Source organism: Ambystoma mexicanum, chromosome 6q, assembly GCF_040938575.1.
Source record: "Ambystoma mexicanum isolate Mex_15411 chromosome 6q, UKY_AmexF1_1, whole genome shotgun sequence".
Taxonomy (NCBI): Eukaryota; Metazoa; Chordata; class Amphibia; order Caudata; family Ambystomatidae; genus Ambystoma; species Ambystoma mexicanum.
The window spans coordinates 1,081,056,094-1,081,075,436 of NC_090937.1; the positions used below are offsets into that span (position 1 = coordinate 1,081,056,094).

Sequence of the window (19,343 nt, forward strand, 5' to 3'; positions counted from 1 at the left end):
CGGGCATGCAAAGATCACTGTCCTCCAGGGAAGATACAGAATCTTCTGTTTCACTCTTGCTTTCTTTCCCTGCCATATATATATCTCATTATTTCTCTCTGAAGCTGCATAAGTACTTGTTCGGGAGCAATGTTTGAAAAACTTAGAGGTCTTGGCAAGATGTTCATTTTCACTAAGTTAAGTCTGCCTATTCAGGGGATTGCCAAATGTCCCTAGGATCCCAGGTCCTCTTCTATCTTAGCTAAAATAGGTGGATATTATATTAATAGAGGTCCGGACCCCCAGATACTGCAAGTTCTTTCTCAAATCTCTTGAATTCTGTGAGGTTTTCGAAGTCTTCCCACAGGTCCTTAGTTATATTGATGTTCAGCACTTCAGATTTCGTGAGATTAATCTTGAACCCCGTTCCAAGTTTAAACTCGTCTAAAAATCACCAAGAGAGATGCCCCCAGATTAGTGAGCATGAACAAAGTTTTATCAGCAAAAAGAGTCTTTATACTCTACCCCGCTGTATCGAACCCCAGCGACTTTCTGACATTCTCAGATGCATTGGGCAAAAGTCTCCACCACCAGAACGAACAGTAGGAGAGACAGGGGGCAGCCCTGCCTTATCTCTCTGTTTAGGCAAAAGGAGTGCAAAAGGAATCAATTTGCTCTTACTCTGGCGATAGAGACGGTGCATACTGCTATTATAGCCCTTGTCATTTGTGGGCCTAGACCTGCCTTGTGCAGCACCTCCCAGAGGAAGTCCCATTCCACCCTCTCAAAGCATTTCTCACTATCCAGGGAGATCAGGGTGCAAAGGATCCTTCATTATGGGCTATGCCAATCAGATCTAGTGTTTTCAGAACATTATCAGTTGCCTGCCTGCCTGTCACAAATACGCACTGTTCTTCTCACACAAACCTCTGAAGTAGGTGTTCTATTGTCTTGGCTAAGATTGACACGTATATTTTTGCATCTACATTCAGAAGTGCGATTGGGCAATAAGAAGCACAGCACTCTGGATCCTTTCTCTACTTGGGGAGAACCGACATTACAGCCTCACTCATTGTCGGTGACAGTGCCTCTTAGTTTAAGCAGGCACTGAACAGGTCTGCTGGTGGCTGGAGCAGCTCTTTTTGTAGTTGTCTTGACGAAAAAAGGGTATAAAGCCGTTAAGGCTCGGGGATTTCCCCAGCTTTTGGGCCTCCACTGCTTTTAGGACCTCTTCTTTCATGATCAACCCCCCCAATTCTTCACTGCAGGCGTGACCTTTGGGAGCTGCATGTTCTCTACAATTATTTTGGTGGCGCCCTTGCTGGTTCACTTGTGTAGAAGTTTCTAAGGAAATCTCAGCGTGTCTCCCTCCCGGCCATTTTGTTTGCCCGCATTATCCCTCAGCACATTTATTCTATTGTTGTTTTATCTCACTTTAAGCTGATAGGCCAGGAGCATGGTAGGCTTTTTTCCCAGCTCATAGAATCTATTGCACGATTTAGGAATCAGCAACTGTATGTGGTAGGATTGAAGGGCGTTAAGCTACTTCCCAGCCTCTTGCAACTTTCTCAAAGTTTTTTTGAACTCCTCAGCCTTGTTTAACCCCCTTGAACTCTTTGACCTCGTGTGTCAGCTTAACCTCTTCTGCCACTCTCAGCTTCTTATATCTAGCCACTTTTCATGGAGCCTCCAATTGTTGCCTAATAGGCATCCCACATTAGTTGTGGGAACAGAGTTTGTTTTATTGTCCTGGAAGAAGTTAGTGGTTTCTAGTGTGAGTTCCTAAATGAAATAACGTGTCTTGCATTATGTGCAGATCCAGCTCACAAGAACACGGGTGTCGCTCACGTTCCACAATGTGAAGTGAGCATAATATCCGGGCGTGCTCTGAATTTATTTATTCATTCATTCATTCATTTGTAAAGTGCCAATCACCCATAGGCATTAAGGCGCACTCAAAAAAGAGCCAAGAAAAACAAATATAAATAACAACTGGAGAACGCTCCAGATCCGAAGGCAAATTCATAAACCAGACACTGAAACTGGCAGACAGAGATAGTCAGGAACAGGCCATTAAAGTAGTATTAGAAAATGCAGCAACTAAGGAAAAGACTAATGGAAGGCTGTTCCAAAGATGAGGAGCCTTTGAGTCAAAGGCCAGTCTACCAGCTCTTTCAAGTTTGACTCGAGGCATGGTCAACAAACTGGTTTTGCTGGCGCGCAATATCCAAGCACAGGATTCAAAGGCCAGCCTAGATTTTGGATAGGACAGACTTTTCTCCTACAGGCAGTATGGGCAAGACTAAGAACTCTAAAGGTAAAATGCTTCTTCACTGGCCACAAGTGCAGAGTACAACGAGCCTATGTAAAATTATCCCTACGTTTGGTTTGATTCACTATTCTACCCGTGCTATATTTTTTGAAGTGTCTGCATCTTAGTTAATTGCGTAGTGCCATGCAGAAGGCTGTTACAGTAATCAATCTATTCTCCAACAATGGCATGGCCAGGCAAGCGCAATTCTTCTTGGTCAGGAAAGGGCAAATACGGCAGAACGGTTTATGCAAATATGAGGTGGTAGAGACAGCATTGTTTGTGTACGCTTTCATTGTAGGGAAGGAAGCAACTCCCAATGTGTTAACCTTTGTTGCCACTGGAATGACACAACCAGCAATGGTAAACTCACTAAAGTCAGTAGAGAACTTTGCTAGTCTTTGATAGGTGCCATGGGCGCCTAGAAACACCATTTGATATACAAGCGCTTTATAAATAACCAATAAATAAATTGGAGTCATTCAACACTAATCCATGTTTGGAGGATATTAAAAATCTTGTTAATTTTGTCTGAATCCTGTTTATAATCCCCGGTAAAGGAAGTAGTGATTGGGCCTGTTTCCGTGCTCCCTATGTGATGCCTGATTCCTTGGCCTATCAAGATATAATCGATCTGTGAGAAGGAGTTACGAACATTGGAGTAAAAGGTGTAGTCTCTTTCTGATATGGCCTGCCCAACATCCCCTGCGATTTGCTTCTGCCCTCACCTGTTCTGTCTTTATCTATTTTGAATATTGTTGAACACAATATTAATGTCACCCATTAGCACCTGCAGAATAGGGTGAAACAACTGCAGAAAGTCATTTTGACCCGTGTTGGGGCAGTAGCCTGTAGCTAGGTTCAGGGGATTAGTCTGTATCATACCCTTACATTTTCAGCAACCTGACTTCTTTATCGCTAATTTGTTAAGCAGAACGTGTGGTCTGTCTCCATTAAGATCGCAACCAAATTTGCCCTCTTCCAGAGGCAAAGAATTGCATTGTGAAATGTTTAGTTGCTAGCCTATTTGTGTCTTGAGCTAATAAGTGGGTCTTCTTTATTCCGGTAGCTGCATTTTGTGATCCCTAAGCAGCTTTATTCACTTGAGCCTTTTCTGTGGGGTATTTAGACCCTTCATACGTAGGTGACATGAGTGTGGTGGTTTGTGCCAAGTGCCTAAGTAATTGGTATCTTTCCTTGAGGATGTGGTTGCCTTCAGTGCCTCTCCTACTCAGTGACGATTCTTGCCTCTTAGATACCGTGCCTGTTGAAAGAACCTCTCCTGTTATTTGTCTCATTCCTCCTTGTTATTACATCTTCTTCCCAACTTGAACACCTCCCCACTTCCCACATTCCTCCGTAAACTTGTACCCCAACATAGCATTACTAAACCAAAAGTTTCTGTTCCGGCCGAGCCTCCTTTGAAATGCCTTGTATGCTGCATGAAATGGAGAGCGCTGATCTTGTCTTCAGGAAGCGAGGAGGTTGCTCACTCTGTGTGCTCCTGTGCTCTTGGACCCTTCTGTTATTCTTCATAACGCTATGCAGGGGTCCCATGCACCCCCACTTCTTCACTGGAGATATCTGAGCAGTTAGTTCCTTTATTGCGCTGTAGATACCAGTTGCTAAGGTCCATGTTGTTTCGGGAGGAAGGCCGAACCCATCAGACTTCATCCTCCTCTCGAGTACTCCAGCCGGTCTATCTGCCGTCCTCTGTTTTCAGTTGTTTTCTGCATTCACTTCTACCGCATTTCTTTTGCGTTTGAGGTGGTTATCCCATGAGTCTTCCTTGTGCAGCCAGTGGATTTCTCTATCCACAAAGTGGATTGCAAGCTTGACTGCTGGGCACTTTATGCAGGCAGGCCCAGGATGTATAGGCTTCCTCTACTGATGTCACCATATGATTCTTGTCACAACACATAAATACCAAAACAAAAGGGACGGTCCAGTGGTATCTAACTTTCGCCTCTCTCAGTTTCTCAGTGACTCATCATAAGGCAATCAATCCTCTTTTGTAGGGTGACCGGAGACAGGTCTTGAAGTACCCTCAGCATTTGCCCCTGGAATGCGATTGTGTTTCTCTCTGGTCTGCTTCAGGATCTGCTCTTTCATCCCATAGCCGTGGAATTTCATCAGAACATCTGCAGGGTCTGCCTTGGCGGCTTTGGAGGGCCCACCCTATGAGCACTATCTAGCACCCTATGAACGCTATCTAGCATCCTATGAACACTATCTAGCACCCTATGAACGCTATCTAGCATGATTCATTCTGCTTGGCCTCCCGGTTCAATGAACGCTAATAGCTGTTGAATCCAGGCAGTGAGGTCATAGCCTCTGCGCCCTCAATAAGCCCTTTCACACAAAGATTTTCACCCTGTGCCTGTTTTCAAGTTCTGCAATCCTGCTCAGCATCATGTCGGTCATAGTCCTCATGTCGCCAATCATACATTGGCTGCGAAAGCTGTATGGCCATTTTGTTATCGTCTACTCTTGATATGATTGCGTGCAGATCATTCTTGAGCTCTGCTATGGAGGATGATATGGTTCATGCAGTGGTTCGCAATTTTTCCGTAAACCGCCTTCCAATTTCATCCTTCAAATTTATCATGCAGCTCAGCTGGTCTTGTTTCGTGATAGTTTGGGGGCCACAGTGTGACATATCTTATGCACCCTACATCTTACGACCGGTTGATGGCATTCCCTCTGTGGGGATCACAGCACTCTTCTTTGTGCCTGGCACTTGCTCGTATCAGGGCTGCTGCTTATACCAGTTTATCTAAAGCAGAGCGTTCTGTGTGGGCTTACCCTTTGCCTGTTCCTTTCCTTGTATTTTCATCATGCAAGGCCCTCCCCGGGGTGCTCTCAGCCTATGGGTATCACCTGATTCAGTAGATAGCCTCTGGACTGTGCTGGCTGCTTATATGTTCTTAGGTCAGGTTTACTTTATTGGGAGTCAGGAAGCTGCTGTGCCCCTCCCCCTACCGAAGGTCACTGGGGGATGTTGAATGAGAGACCCCCAGATTCTCCACTGTGTCCTCCGTATGTTTGCAAATGTTCTCAGATGGTTCAGGGAGGACTGTTATGCACACGCTCAGTAGGCACCATGTTGAGGTCAGGCACTCGTGGACAAGGCTCACTGTTGCTACCCTGGCTGCTCACGGAGCTCTGCCTCCATCCAGGCTGGCTCTGCTGTGCTGTTACTCCCCAGGGAGGAAGGGCCACCCCCACCTCGGTGTTCACATACGCCCACATCTGGCACTGCCACCATGTTGGACCGTCTCAGTCTCTCTTCCTCCTTAGGCTCCCGCCATGGAGGTCAGGAGGAGCAACACGCAGCTCAGACACTGGGCCGTTGGGAGCACCCCACTCCCGGGACTTAAATCTACCCTGAATCCTTTCGGTGCAGTTCATTCCCCACATCTGGATGCCAATACAGGGCGATTGTCACTTGAGCTTTCTGGCTAAGCAGCCATCATAGACTTTGCCAGCCATTCCCTGACTGCTCTTTATTTTTTATCTCTGTTTTGTAAATGTTTAAAATTGCTTGCAGGGTATGCGTCAGTGCATAAGTGTTGAAGTTGGTGGTACCCTGCATGCAATTACATTTTTTTTGTAAAATGTCCCCCTTAGAGATATTTCTTTTCATGGGTGGCATCATGACTGGAATCTTCTTGCGTAGTATGGCAAACTGTACTTTTTTTCACTGTCTGAAATCTCCAAAAACATGTATTTATTAGAAATGTATTATTCATATTCCCACTCTCCTCAAGGGAGGCTTTTGATCAATCAAAACACTGTGATATTTACTGAGATACCTAAAATAGATACCTAAAACACACAATTTTTCCCACCTCGACCAGAAATGTTCTGTAAAGTATAGCGATTGCAAACTGATTTCAGTTAGTCTGCTTTCTGACTGTGCATTATTCGTGATAAATGTATTTAGGTAAATTTCTTTGGATTTTTTCCTTTGTAAACATACCCGTAGCATGTTTGACCTGTAAAAACACATAAATCAGCTTTCCCTGGGAATAAGTATGCCTGGTTTGTAATAGTAAATTCAGGCAGTGGGGTCTCCAGGAATCAAATTTCCTGGGGGCACATAAGGGACCACAGGCAAAAATAGGAGGGCTGCCTATTAAAGGCCGGTTAGTACTCTTTCCCAAATTGACACAGGCACCCCACCTGCCATCCTTCCCCCACCACCCAGAACCAGGCCCTTTCCTGGCATCCTATTACTCCTCCACCAGAGCCCAGGCCCCATACCTAGCATCCAGCCTCCCTACCACCAGAACCCAGGCCCCATACCTGGCATCCTGCCTCCCCACCACCTTAACCCAAGTACTATACCTGGCATCCAGCCTCCATACCGCCAGAGCCCAGACCCCTTACCTGCCATCTTTCTACCACCACCAAGCAGAGCCCAGGCCCCATATCTGGTCTATTTGCCCATCCCCGATTACCGAGTGCCCAGGCCCTAAACCTGTCATTATGCTTCCCCATTGCCATAGCGCAGGCCTCATACCTAGCATCCTGCCTCCTCAACAGCCAGAGGCCAGAATGCAAGCCCCGTACCTAGCATCCTGCATCCCCACCATCAGAGCCCAAGTCCCATACCTGGCATCCTTCCTCCCCAACACCTAGAACCCAAGCTCCATACCAAGCATCCTTCCTCCACACCACCAGAGAACAAGCCCCATTCCAGGCATCCTGCCTCCTCAGTCTCCTCAACAGCCAGAGGTCAGAATGCAAGCCCCATGTCTGGCATCCTTCCTCCCCACCACCAGAGCCCAAGTCCCATACCTGGCATCATTCCCCCAAACACCTAGACCCCAAGCACCATACAGGCATCCTCCCTCCCCACCACCAGAGCCCAAGCCCCAAACCTTGCATCCTGCCTCCTTAACAGTGTGAGAAACCAAAGGGTGTCTCACCCGCTATTCCTCCGGGAGTTGTAATCCAGATGGCCAGTACATGGCAATCGCTTTTGGATCCAGTTCCTGGGGGTGGACCAGTGCGGGAGGATCACCTGGGTGAGGGGTCTTCGGGGATTGGGGGTGAGATAGCCGATGGTGAGATGTGGTATTCCCCCCTTTTTTGTTCAACTAGCCCATCCTATTTTGTAGGATTTTCCGAAGTCCCAACTCCCGCCCCCTCCCCTTTTTACACGAACACTGGGCCAAGGAAGAGGGTGACTAAGAGTAACCAGACTAACTCTCTCACATTGTACTGGACATGTCCTTTTAATCGGGTCAGGCAAAGTCAGGCACTTTACCCTAAGTGCATACACCTGATACCAGTTACCTCTCCTCACACGCTTAAAAGGCAACACCTAAAGACACAGGGGGCCTCATTACACGGTAGGCGGTAAGGGTTTACCGGTACCGGTATTTTACCGGTACCGGTAAATCCTTACTGCCTTACTACGAGGTCCCTTTGCGGGTTGGGGAATTTAACGCCTGCTTTTTGCAGGCATTAAAAACTAACCCGCAAAGGGACCCAGGGAGCTAATTACGGTACCGCATTTTGCGGTACCGTAATTAGCGCCTTCCCCATTCCCATTATGCAAAATGGGAATGGGGAAGGGCAATCGTGGAAGGGGGAATTACTGCCCCGCCAACCTTGGAATGGGGCGGTAATTCCCCTTTCCACCAAGGCGGTACCGGTAAATTACCGGCATGAACCATGGCGCTAATAGCGCCATGGTTTACCGCCTACCGTGTAATGAGGCCCAGGGCCTCATTACGACCCTGGCGCTCCCCTAATGAAGGGGGCCAGTACGGGACCGGCCCCCTTCATTACGGAAGCGCCGATTACAAGCTTCCCCTTGTGGGATCCGGATCAGACGCCTGGTAAAACCAGGCATGCTTTCCGGGTCCCGCGAGGGGAAGGAGGAGGTAACAACGGCCCAGTTGTAATCTGCCCGTTGTTATCTCCATCCCCATTCCCATTGAGCCCTATGAGGGCTTAAATGGGAATGGGGAATGGTTCCTGCAAGGAGGAATTACTGGGTCCTCCAACGTTGGAATGACCCGGTTATTCCTCATTGCAGGAACCCGGTAAATGAGCCCGGTTTGGTGGCAGTCATGGAGCTAATAGCTCCATGGCTACCGCCAAACTCGTAATGAGGGCCACACTCTGGGCAAGGCGGAACACGAGTATGAGCAGAACCTCTTGGACGAAGGCACACCTACTAGAGCAGAGCAACGGACCAAGGGACGAGAGCAGCGGGTGGAAAACCCCAAGGATTCCCTACTGGAAGTTGTTGCCTACAGACCACGCAAGACACGTGAAGAAGGCGAGATCCCACAAGTGAAGATTACATTGTGTTTCAAGGATGCCAGCAACCCTACCAGGTGAATGGCAGAGTTGAGGAGGTGAGGCCAAGCTGTGGTACTAACCTTGACTTGTGAATTGAAAATAGCAAAACAAGAAAGAAGCACACACAGCTGGTGAGTTGGCAAGCGACCTGAAAGACCAGTGTGTGTTAAAACAAATAAAGTAGCCACATTATATCACAAGTGAAGGCTGCATGTGTGTGGATGAGATGCGAAGGTAGAACCTAAAATAAACTTTGAAGTAAAACGCAGCTGTGAGATCAGCGATACTAAGTAACGGAGTGGTCCGGCGAAAGGTAGTAGACCATTCGAAAGTCTCTGTGAAAGGTACATTGTGTGAAGCTCTAAAGCGAAATTGAATTAAGCAAAAGTAAATGTGAACTTTGAGTCAAAGTGGTCCTGCGGTGGTCTGTAAGAACCATGCACATTGGAAAGTCTTCAACATTCGAAAGGGTTCTGAGTCCGACAGAGGGAGACCAGAAGTACAATAAGCTTGAGGACGGGCGCCTCCTGCACGTTTGTGTTGAACTGTGATGTGAGAGGTCTGAGCCCGGCAGAGGGGGACCTTTGTGAACTTTACGCTGGAATACAGTTTTGGAAAGTCAAGGAAGAGACTTTAACGTGTATGGCCCGGCGGGCCTCAATCCACGGTGTGGAACTGCTTAGAGTGTTAGAAACCGAGCCAGAGTGTGTCATCCATCCTACAAGGTCAGCCTTACTCTGTGAGGTTTAATGTGAGGAGGAGAGCTGGTTCAACTACCTTTACTCTTTTGAACACTGATTTTTCCTTTACATCCATTTCTCCTTTTTACACTTGTATAAGAGATAGGGCAGGCATTAGGTTTTGTTAGCATAGACCATTTTGATTTGAGGGACTCCACTAGTACTGTTTTGTCTATCGTTTGTGGGCCAAGACTACTCCCATCTTAGTTATAGGTCAAATTAGGCGTTTCTCCGACCCCAACATTTGCAATAAAGGTTTTACAAATTGTACCCATTGTGTCAGTGTCATACTACAACAACCAGAGGCAGGAACGCAAGCTGCATACCTGGAATCCTGCCTCCCCACCACCAGAGCCAAGCCCCATACCTAGCATCCTGCCTCCTCAACGGCCAGAGGCCAGGATGCAACATGCATACCTGGCATCCTGCCTCCCCGCCACTATAGTCTAGGCCCATACATGGCATCCTTCCTCCCCACCAACATAGCCCAGGCCCCATATATGCCATTCTGCTGGCCCACCACCAGAACCCAAGCCCCATACCTGGAATACTACCTCGTTAACAACCAGAGGTCAGAACATAAGCCCCAAACCTGTCATCCTTTCCCCCACAACACCAGAGCCTAAACCCCATAATAATGTTTTCTATTGATATAAGCAAATAAATGACTAATTGTTATTTTTCCAAAGTGAAAAAGGTTGCTTCCAGTTTTTATCAGGTGGTCTTTTGAGCAATGTGTGGTAACAGTAACTACCTTACACCCCCCTAACAAACAACCCATCCTCAAATACAACTTCTCACTGAATCAATATGGATTACAAAATAGAACGCATACCACCCAAATGCATTCCCTAATTAGCGCACTAAGCTACCACAGATACCCCAATACAGCTCCTCATACTCCTTAAACACCACAAGGACAGACACAATAATCACATAAACAATGTGTTACCAACATGGAGCACACATTAACCACTGCTCCAGACATCTCACAAAATATATCAAGCTTGCACACCACAGATTATTCTACCTTTTCAGATCATACAAACGTCAGCAGTACAACAAAGCAACCTTCCCCTGCTTTTGCATTAGTCTCCTATCCCACCTCTTTAAACCCTACCACCTCTGGAAGATCCTGAAAAGCCAATAAACTGTGAAAATGGTGGACTGTTTACGATACAAAACTCAATAACAGCATACCAGGCATAGCAAAATGTTTCACTCTTTCTCCTGTGCGGCCATAATGACAGCCCATGCCGTTTTGGTGACTGGCAGCAATAGATGAGGAAATAATTGTTGGCTCTGCTGAGGCATGTTCACTAGAGATGAAGAGATTACATTAATTGGCCAGGATCAGACATTTTGGTTATACAGTATAACTGGGATTTGAACCCAATCTACAGTTTAGACATTTGAACACATAACTTTCAAGCTCCACTTGCTACAAATATGTACATTTTGGATTTGAAAGCCTACAATAATACTTCCCGATAGAGCAGAGTGCTCAGGTTGCCCATGACCATGCGAGAGAAGGCGATCCAGTCCTGTTTATGCTTGTAATTGTGAGGCATGCAGTTTTTCTAAATTTTGAATGGGATAGAAAAAAAAACAAGTCCCAGAATCGATAGGGGGGAAAACAGAACTGGATGGCCTTCTCATGCCTGGCCGCTGGAAACTTTAGAGGTCTGATAGTTTACTAGCTAAAAACACATATCTAAAATGAAAGTAACCTTACAATATGTAAGTCCTTAGAGAATCATGTTAAGCCAAAAGAATATTGTTGTAGTTCATTTTCCACATCCTAAAAGGAAAAATAGAAGTTGCAGAATGGAAAACAATGCAAGCCTGAAAAACAGCCTTCCTTTTACACAACTGTACTTTTCAGAATCGCTAAAAAAATATTTTTGCAAAGTCACTAGGATAAAAATTACATTTGTCACAAGTTACCAGCTTGTTGTGCAACTTTTTCAGAACATTTAACTATGCCTATAAAGCAATCGATTTTTCCATGTTAAAGTAGTAGACGTAATTACTAACTCTGAAAAAGTAAGTTTTCTTGTGTAACTTTAAATATCTTGTAAGTGTACACCCATGTACTAGGTAAGCCAGGTGTTAGGAGTCTCTGAGATGTAATACAGACCCCATCAGATAAGACATAAGACAAAGGAGTAATTGCAGGCCACTAAGGCTATGATAAAGAGCAGGGCTGCGTGCTGGCCAGTCTGGGAGCTCTGTTAAGCCGCGAGATATAATGGGCTTTGCTGCAAAGTCAACAAGCCCACTTTAAGCGGACTTGGCAACACTCTCAGGGCAGATCCTCACATGTCCCTGGGGAGGGGAGGCACATAGGGGGGCAAAACTTTTTGCAGGTGAGTCCTGTGCCCTCCCCTCTCCCCCAGGCCCTAACTTTGCAACACCACTGAATTTAGGTTCTTCAACTGTAGGTTCAGAATGCTGAGTTTTCCTACCTCTTTTTTGATAGGAAGTTTTGATGATGGACCCACTAACATCTGTCTCACTATTTTGTTCTTTTGCTGATCCATTATTATTGCTTTACCATCCCTCAATCATCCGTGATTTAAGTTTTCTAAGGCTCTCTTACCCAAAACAGTTCCTTTTGTGTTTGTTTTTTAAAATGTATTTTAATTACCCAATTCGTTTTTTCACTCTGTTTGGAAGTCTTTATCTTTTTTGCTAACTGTCTCTATTCTTAGTGAAAACATAGGGTGGATTTTTGAACATATCCATCTCTAATCAAAGCCTTACATTTTTTTAAAGCACCATCCTTCTTTCTCTCTGGTAATTTTGAAAGACGATAGGCATTTTTTTGTTGTTTTCTTAGAGACTTCTTCTACTAAATACATGTCACTTGTGGTCAGTTTACTCCTATAATGTGTCATGTCAACCAACATTAGCTTTGTACCACTACCCCTGGGACTGAATGATCTTTGCTAACTTGTTTACAACTAATTTATTCCAGCCATCAATCTGTTTATGGTCTCTATGATCTTTACAATCACGTATGAGACTAGTTTTATCATGTTGCCTTTATGTTGCCTTCCTTAGGTGGGAAAAGGAGCTGATTTCTTAATTTAATTATGTTCTGTATTGTTCCCTGGGGAAAGTGTCTGTAGTGGCTAATGGTAAGGGTGCATATCTAACCCTTTGGTCACCATTTTAGATTTGTCAGGAGAACTTTTAATGATATGTTTAATTTCTGGATTGGTGAGAAGGGACATGGTCTCAACGTATAAATGAACAGATGTTGTGAGAAACTGTACTGTATCATAACTTGATTTCAAAATGGTGAAGGGTAGGGTGTTAGGGTTTGTAAATTCTGCTGCGTATGCAGCTGAAACGCTTGACAACAGCAGGATACCTTTGGGAGTTGCCCCAAGGTTTGTTAACCATCACACATTCTGTAGTCAAAGGGGGAATTTTTTTTTCAATTTTGTGGTGTACATTTGGATCGATTTTCTGTGTTCATTTGCCTCCTCCCAAGCTATCGTTCCCGGCAAAGTCCAGATTAATCAATTTCCTCTTATTCCCCTTCACTGCATGTCTGCAACTCACTCACCCTGGTCTAACAATGTGATACAGCACATTCCTAGAGCTGCCATTGGTGGATTGTCATGTGGCACGAGGTCATTGAGAGGGGGTGGTTGCTTTGGTGTGGGGTGCAAGTGGGTGAACATAACTACCACCATTTCAATGCTTTAAAGTGGGGAGAATTTGGCCGATGTCTGGCAGAGAGTCTCCCAGGACCCACCTTGTCATTTGCATATTTCAAGTAACTTTGGGCCACACCCTAAGTTGCTAGGGAAATCCATACATGGACCCCTTGCTCACTATTCTTAGAGAGGCACAGCTACACCATACTGATGAGGTTCAACCAGACTGAAACACGTGTCTGGGGTTGCTGTTGGTACTCTTGTTCAGAGGTGAATTGCCTAGCATTTCGGTGCTGGACTGCCCCAAGGCAGCACAAAGACTGATATGTTTGGGATATTTCCCCTCTGTGAAAGTAGTGAGCTAAAGACTCTGGGTAAGGCTCTTGTAACCAGGACTCATGTCTGGCAGAGAGTCTCCCAGGACCCCCCTTTTTATTTGCATATTTCAAGGAACTTTGGGTCACACCCTAAGTTACCAGGGGAATCCAGACGTGTACCCCTTGCTCATTATTCTTAGAGAGGCACAGCTACACCCTACTGATGAGGTTCAACCAGACCGAAACACGTGTCTGGGGTTGCTGTTGGTACTCTTGTTCAGAGGTGAATTGCTTAGCATTTCGGTGCTGGACTACCCCAAGGCAGGACAACGACTGATATGTTTGGGATATTTCTTCTCTGTGAAACATAGTGAGCTAAAGACTCTGGGTAAGGCCCTTGTAACCAGGACTCATGTCTGGCAGAGAGTCTCCCAGGACCCCCCTTGTTATTTGCATATTTCAAGGAACTTTGGGTCACACCCTAAGTTACCAGGGGAATCCAGACGTGTACCCCTTGCTCATTATTCTTAGAGAGGCACAGCTACACCCTACTGATGAGGTTCAACCAGACCGAAACACGTGTCTGGGGTTGCTGTTGGTACTCTTGTTCAGAGGTGAATTGCTTAGCATTTCGGTGCTGGACTACCCCAAAGCAGGACAACGACTGATATGTTTGGGATATTTCTCCTCTGTGAAACATAGTGAGCTAAAGACTCTGGGTAAGGCCCTTGTAACCAGGACTCATGTCTGGCAGAGAGTCTCCCAGAACCCTACTTGTTATTTGCTAATGTGAGGAGGAGAGCTGGTTCAACTACCTTTACTCTTTTGAACACTGATTTTTCCTTTACATCCATTTCTCCTTTTTACACTTGTATAAGAGATAGGGCAGGCATTAGGTTTTGTTAGCATAGACCATTTTGATTTGAGGGACTCCACTAGTACTGTTTTGTCTATCGTTTGTGGGCCAAGACTACTCCCATCTTAGTTATAGGTCAAATTAGGCGTTTCTCCGACCCCAACATTTGCAATAAAGGTTTTACAAATTGTACCCATTGTGTCAGTGTCATACTACAACAACCAGAGGCAGGAACGCAAGCTGCATACCTGGAATCCTGCCTCCCCACCACCAGAGCCAAGCCCCATACCTAGCATCCTGCCTCCTCAACGGCCAGAGGCCAGGATGCAACATGCATACCTGGCATCCTGCCTCCCCGCCACTATAGTCTAGGCCCATACATGGCATCCTTCCTCCCCACCAACATAGCCCAGGCCCCATATATGCCATTCTGCTGGCCCACCACCAGAACCCAAGCCCCATACCTGGAATACTACCTCGTTAACAACCAGAGGTCAGAACATAAGCCCCAAACCTGTCATCCTTTCCCCCACAACACCAGAGCCTAAACCCCATAATAATGTTTTCTATTGATATAAGCAAATAAATGACTAATTGTTATTTTTCCAAAGTGAAAAAGGTTGCTTCCAGTTTTTATCAGGTGGTCTTTTGAGCAATGTGTGGTAACAGTAACTACCTTACACCCCCCTAACAAACAACCCATCCTCAAATACAACTTCTCACTGAATCAATATGGATTACAAAATAGAACGCATACCACCCAAATGCATTCCCTAATTAGCGCACTAAGCTACCACAGATACCCCAATACAGCTCCTCATACTCCTTAAACACCACAAGGACAGACACAATAATCACATAAACAATGTGTTACCAACATGGAGCACACATTAACCACTGCTCCAGACATCTCACAAAATATATCAAGCTTGCACACCACAGATTATTCTACCTTTTCAGATCATACAAACGTCAGCAGTACAACAAAGCAACCTTCCCCTGCTTTTGCATTAGTCTCCTATCCCACCTCTTTAAACCCTACCACCTCTGGAAGATCCTGAAAAGCCAATAAACTGTGAAAATGGTGGACTGTTTACGATACAAAACTCAATAACAGCATACCAGGCATAGCAAAATGTTTCACTCTTTCTCCTGTGCGGCCATAATGACAGCCCATGCCGTTTTGGTGACTGGCAGCAATAGATGAGGAAATAATTGTTGGCTCTGCTGAGGCATGTTCACTAGAGATGAAGAGATTACATTAATTGGCCAGGATCAGACATTTTGGTTATACAGTATAACTGGGATTTGAACCCAATCTACAGTTTAGACATTTGAACACATAACTTTCAAGCTCCACTTGCTACAAATATGTACATTTTGGATTTGAAAGCCTACAATAATACTTCCCGATAGAGCAGAGTGCTCAGGTTGCCCATGACCATGCGAGAGAAGGCGATCCAGTCCTGTTTATGCTTGTAATTGTGAGGCATGCAGTTTTTCTAAATTTTGAATGGGATAGAAAAAAAAACAAGTCCCAGAATCGATAGGGGGGAAAACAGAACTGGATGGCCTTCTCATGCCTGGCCGCTGGAAACTTTAGAGGTCTGATAGTTTACTAGCTAAAAACACATATCTAAAATGAAAGTAACCTTACAATATGTAAGTCCTTAGAGAATCATGTTAAGCCAAAAGAATATTGTTGTAGTTCATTTTCCACATCCTAAAAGGAAAAATAGAAGTTGCAGAATGGAAAACAATGCAAGCCTGAAAAACAGCCTTCCTTTTACACAACTGTACTTTTCAGAATCGCTAAAAAAATATTTTTGCAAAGTCACTAGGATAAAAATTACATTTGTCACAAGTTACCAGCTTGTTGTGCAACTTTTTCAGAACATTGAACTATGCCTATAAAGCAATCGATTTTTCCATGTTAAAGTAGTAGACGTAATTACTAACTCTGAAAAAGTAAGTTTTCTTGTGTAACTTTAAATATCTTGTAAGTGTACACCCATGTACTAGGTAAGCCAGGTGTTAGGAGTCTCTGAGATGTAATACAGACCCCATCAGATAAGACATAAGACAAAGGAGTAATTACAGGCCACTAAGGCTATGATAAAGAGCAGGGCTGCGTGCTGGCCAGTCTGGGAGCTCTGTTAAGCCGCGAGATATAATGGGCTTTGCTGCAAAGTCAACAAGCCCACTTTAAGCGGACTTGGCAGCACTCTCAGGGCAGATCCTCACATGTCCCTGGGGAGGGGAGGCACATAGGGGGGCAAAACTTTTTGCAGGTGAGTCCTGTGCCCTCCCCTCTCCCCCAGGCCCTAACTTTGCAACACCACTGAATTTAGGTTCTTCAACTGTAGGTTCAGAATGCTGAGTTTTCCTACCTCTTTTTTGATAGGAAGTTTTGATGATGGACCCACTAACATCTGTCTCACTATTTTGTTCTTTTGCTGATCCATTATTATTGCTTTACCATCCCTCAATCATCCGTGATTTAAGTTTTCTAAGGCTCTCTTACCCAAAACAGTTCCTTTTGTGTTTGTTTTTTAAAATGTATTTTAATTACCCAATTCGTTTTTTCACTCTGTTTGGAAGTCTTTATCTTTTTTGCTAACTGTCTCTATTCTTAGTGAAAACATAGGGTGGATTTTTGAACATATCCATCTCTAATCAAAGCCTTACATTTTTTTAAAGCACCATCCTTCTTTCTCTCTGGTAATTTTGAAAGACGATAGGCATTTTTTTGTTGTTTTCTTAGAGACTTCTTCTACTAAATACATGTCACTTGTGGTCAGTTTACTCCTATAATGTGTCATGTCAACCAACATTAGCTTTGTACCACTACCCCTGGGACTGAATGATCTTTGCTAACTTGTTTACAACTAATTTATTCCAGCCATCAATCTGTTTATGGTCTCTATGATCTTTACAATCACGTATGAGACTAGTTTTATCATGTTGCCTTTATGTTGCCTTCCTTAGGTGGGAAAAGGAGCTGATTTCTTAATTTAATTATGTTCTGTATTGTTCCCTGGGGAAAGTGTCTGTAGTGGCTAATGGTAAGGGTGCATATCTAACCCTTTGGTCACCATTTTAGATTTGTCAGGAGAACTTTTAATGATATGTTTAATTTCTGGATTGGTGAGAAGGGACATGGTCTCAACGTATAAATGAACAGATGTTGTGAGAAACTGTACTGTATCATAACTTGATTTCAAAATGGTGAAGGGTAGGGTGTTAGGGTTTGTAAATTCTGCTGCGTATGCAGCTGAAACGCTTGACAACAGCAGGATACCTTTGGGAGTTGCCCCAAGGTTTGTTAACCATCACACATTCTGTAGTCAAAGGGGGAATTTTTTTTTCAATTTTGTGGTGTACATTTGGATCGATTTTCTGTGTTCATTTGCCTCCTCCCAAGCTATCGTTCCCGGCAAAGTCCAGATTAATCAATTTCCTCTTATTCCCCTTCACTGCATGTCTGCAACTCACTCACCCTGGTCTAACAATGTGATACAGCACATTCCTAGAGCTGCCATTGGTGGATTGTCATGTGGCACGAGGTCATTGAGAGGGGGTGGTTGCTTTGGTGTGGGGTGCAAGTGGGTGAACATAACTACCACCATTTCAATGCTTTAAAGTGGGGAGAATTTGGCCGATGTCTGGCAGAGAGTCTCCCAGGACCCACCTTGTCATTTGCATATTTCAAGTAACTTTGGGCCACACCCTAAGTTGCTAGGGAAATCCATACATGGACCCCTTGCTCACTATTCTTAGAGAGGCACAGCTACACCATACTGATGAGGTTCAACCAGACTGAAACACGTGTCTGGGGTTGCTGTTGGTACTCTTGTTCAGAGGTGAATTGCCTAGCATTTCGGTGCTGGACTGCCCCAAGGCAGCACAAAGACTGATATGTTTGGGATATTTCCCCTCTGTGAAAGTAGTGAGCTAAAGACTCTGGGTAAGGCTCTTGTAACCAGGACTCATGTCTGGCAGAGAGTCTCCCAGGACCCCCCTTTTTATTTGCATATTTCAAGGAACTTTGGGTCACACCCTAAGTTACCAGGGGAATCCAGACGTGTACCCCTTGCTCATTATTCTTAGATAGGCACAGCTACACCCTACTGATGAGGTTCAACCAGACCGAAACACGTGTCTGGGGTTGCTGTTGGTACTCTTGTTCAGAGGTGAATTGCTTAGCATTTCGGTGCTGGACTACCCCAAGGCAGGACAACGACTGATATGTTTGGGATATTTCTTCTCTGTGAAACATAGTGAGCTAAAGACTCTGGGTAAGGCCCTTGTAACCAGGACTCATGTCTGGCAGAGAGTCTCCCAGGACCCCCCTTGTTATTTGCATATTTCAAGGAACTTTGGGTCACACCCTAAGTTACCAGGGGAATCCAGACGTGTACCCCTTGCTCATTATTCTTAGAGAGGCACAGCTACACCCTACTGATGAGGTTCAACCAGACCGAAACACGTGTCTGGGGTTGCTGTTGGTACTCTTGTTCAGAGGTGAATTGCTTAGCATTTCGGTGCTGGACTACCCCAAAGCAGGACAACGACTGATATGTTTGGGATATTTCTCCTCTGTGAAACATAGTGAGCTAAAGACTCTGGGTAAGGCCCTTGTAACCAGGACTCATGTCTGGCAGAGAGTCTCCCAGAACCCTACTTGTTATTTGCTAATGTGCGATATTACAATCTGATACTATATGCATCTGTTAACCCTGATTAAAGAGATTGACCGCAGTCAAAGAGTGATGCACCACCATCCCTTTGGCATGTATGGTAGAATCAGAAGCATTCTTTTTTACAACAGTGATGCCACTGAGACTCTGAAGTGCCAGTATGAGATCCAAACTCCGAGCCTTTCCATAGATTTTGGTAGCCTTGCTACTGTTTATATAACTATAGATAGCATGATGCTCTGGATGAAGGCCCTGAAGGACATGTTATTGACGAAAGTTAGATATTACATTTGTTATAGCTGTTTAAGTGCTGAAAGCTACACATTTAGCTATTTTGCACATTCACATTTTGAGGGAATTAACAGCGGCCTTCTGAATAAAATCTTAGTTAGTTCAGTGTATTCCTGTTTTCGGAAAAGAAGGCCAGCATATATGTTTCCTTCCAATT

General features: G+C 44.8%; 1 protein-coding gene across 1 annotated transcript in view; it reads left to right on the forward strand.

Annotated features, from left to right (window-relative positions):
* Positions 1-19,343, forward strand: part of LOC138516471 (cyclic nucleotide-binding domain-containing protein 2-like) — a 1,453,423-nt gene that overhangs the window by 1,259,956 nt on the left and 174,124 nt on the right. The gene's annotated exons all lie outside the window — the stretch shown is intronic.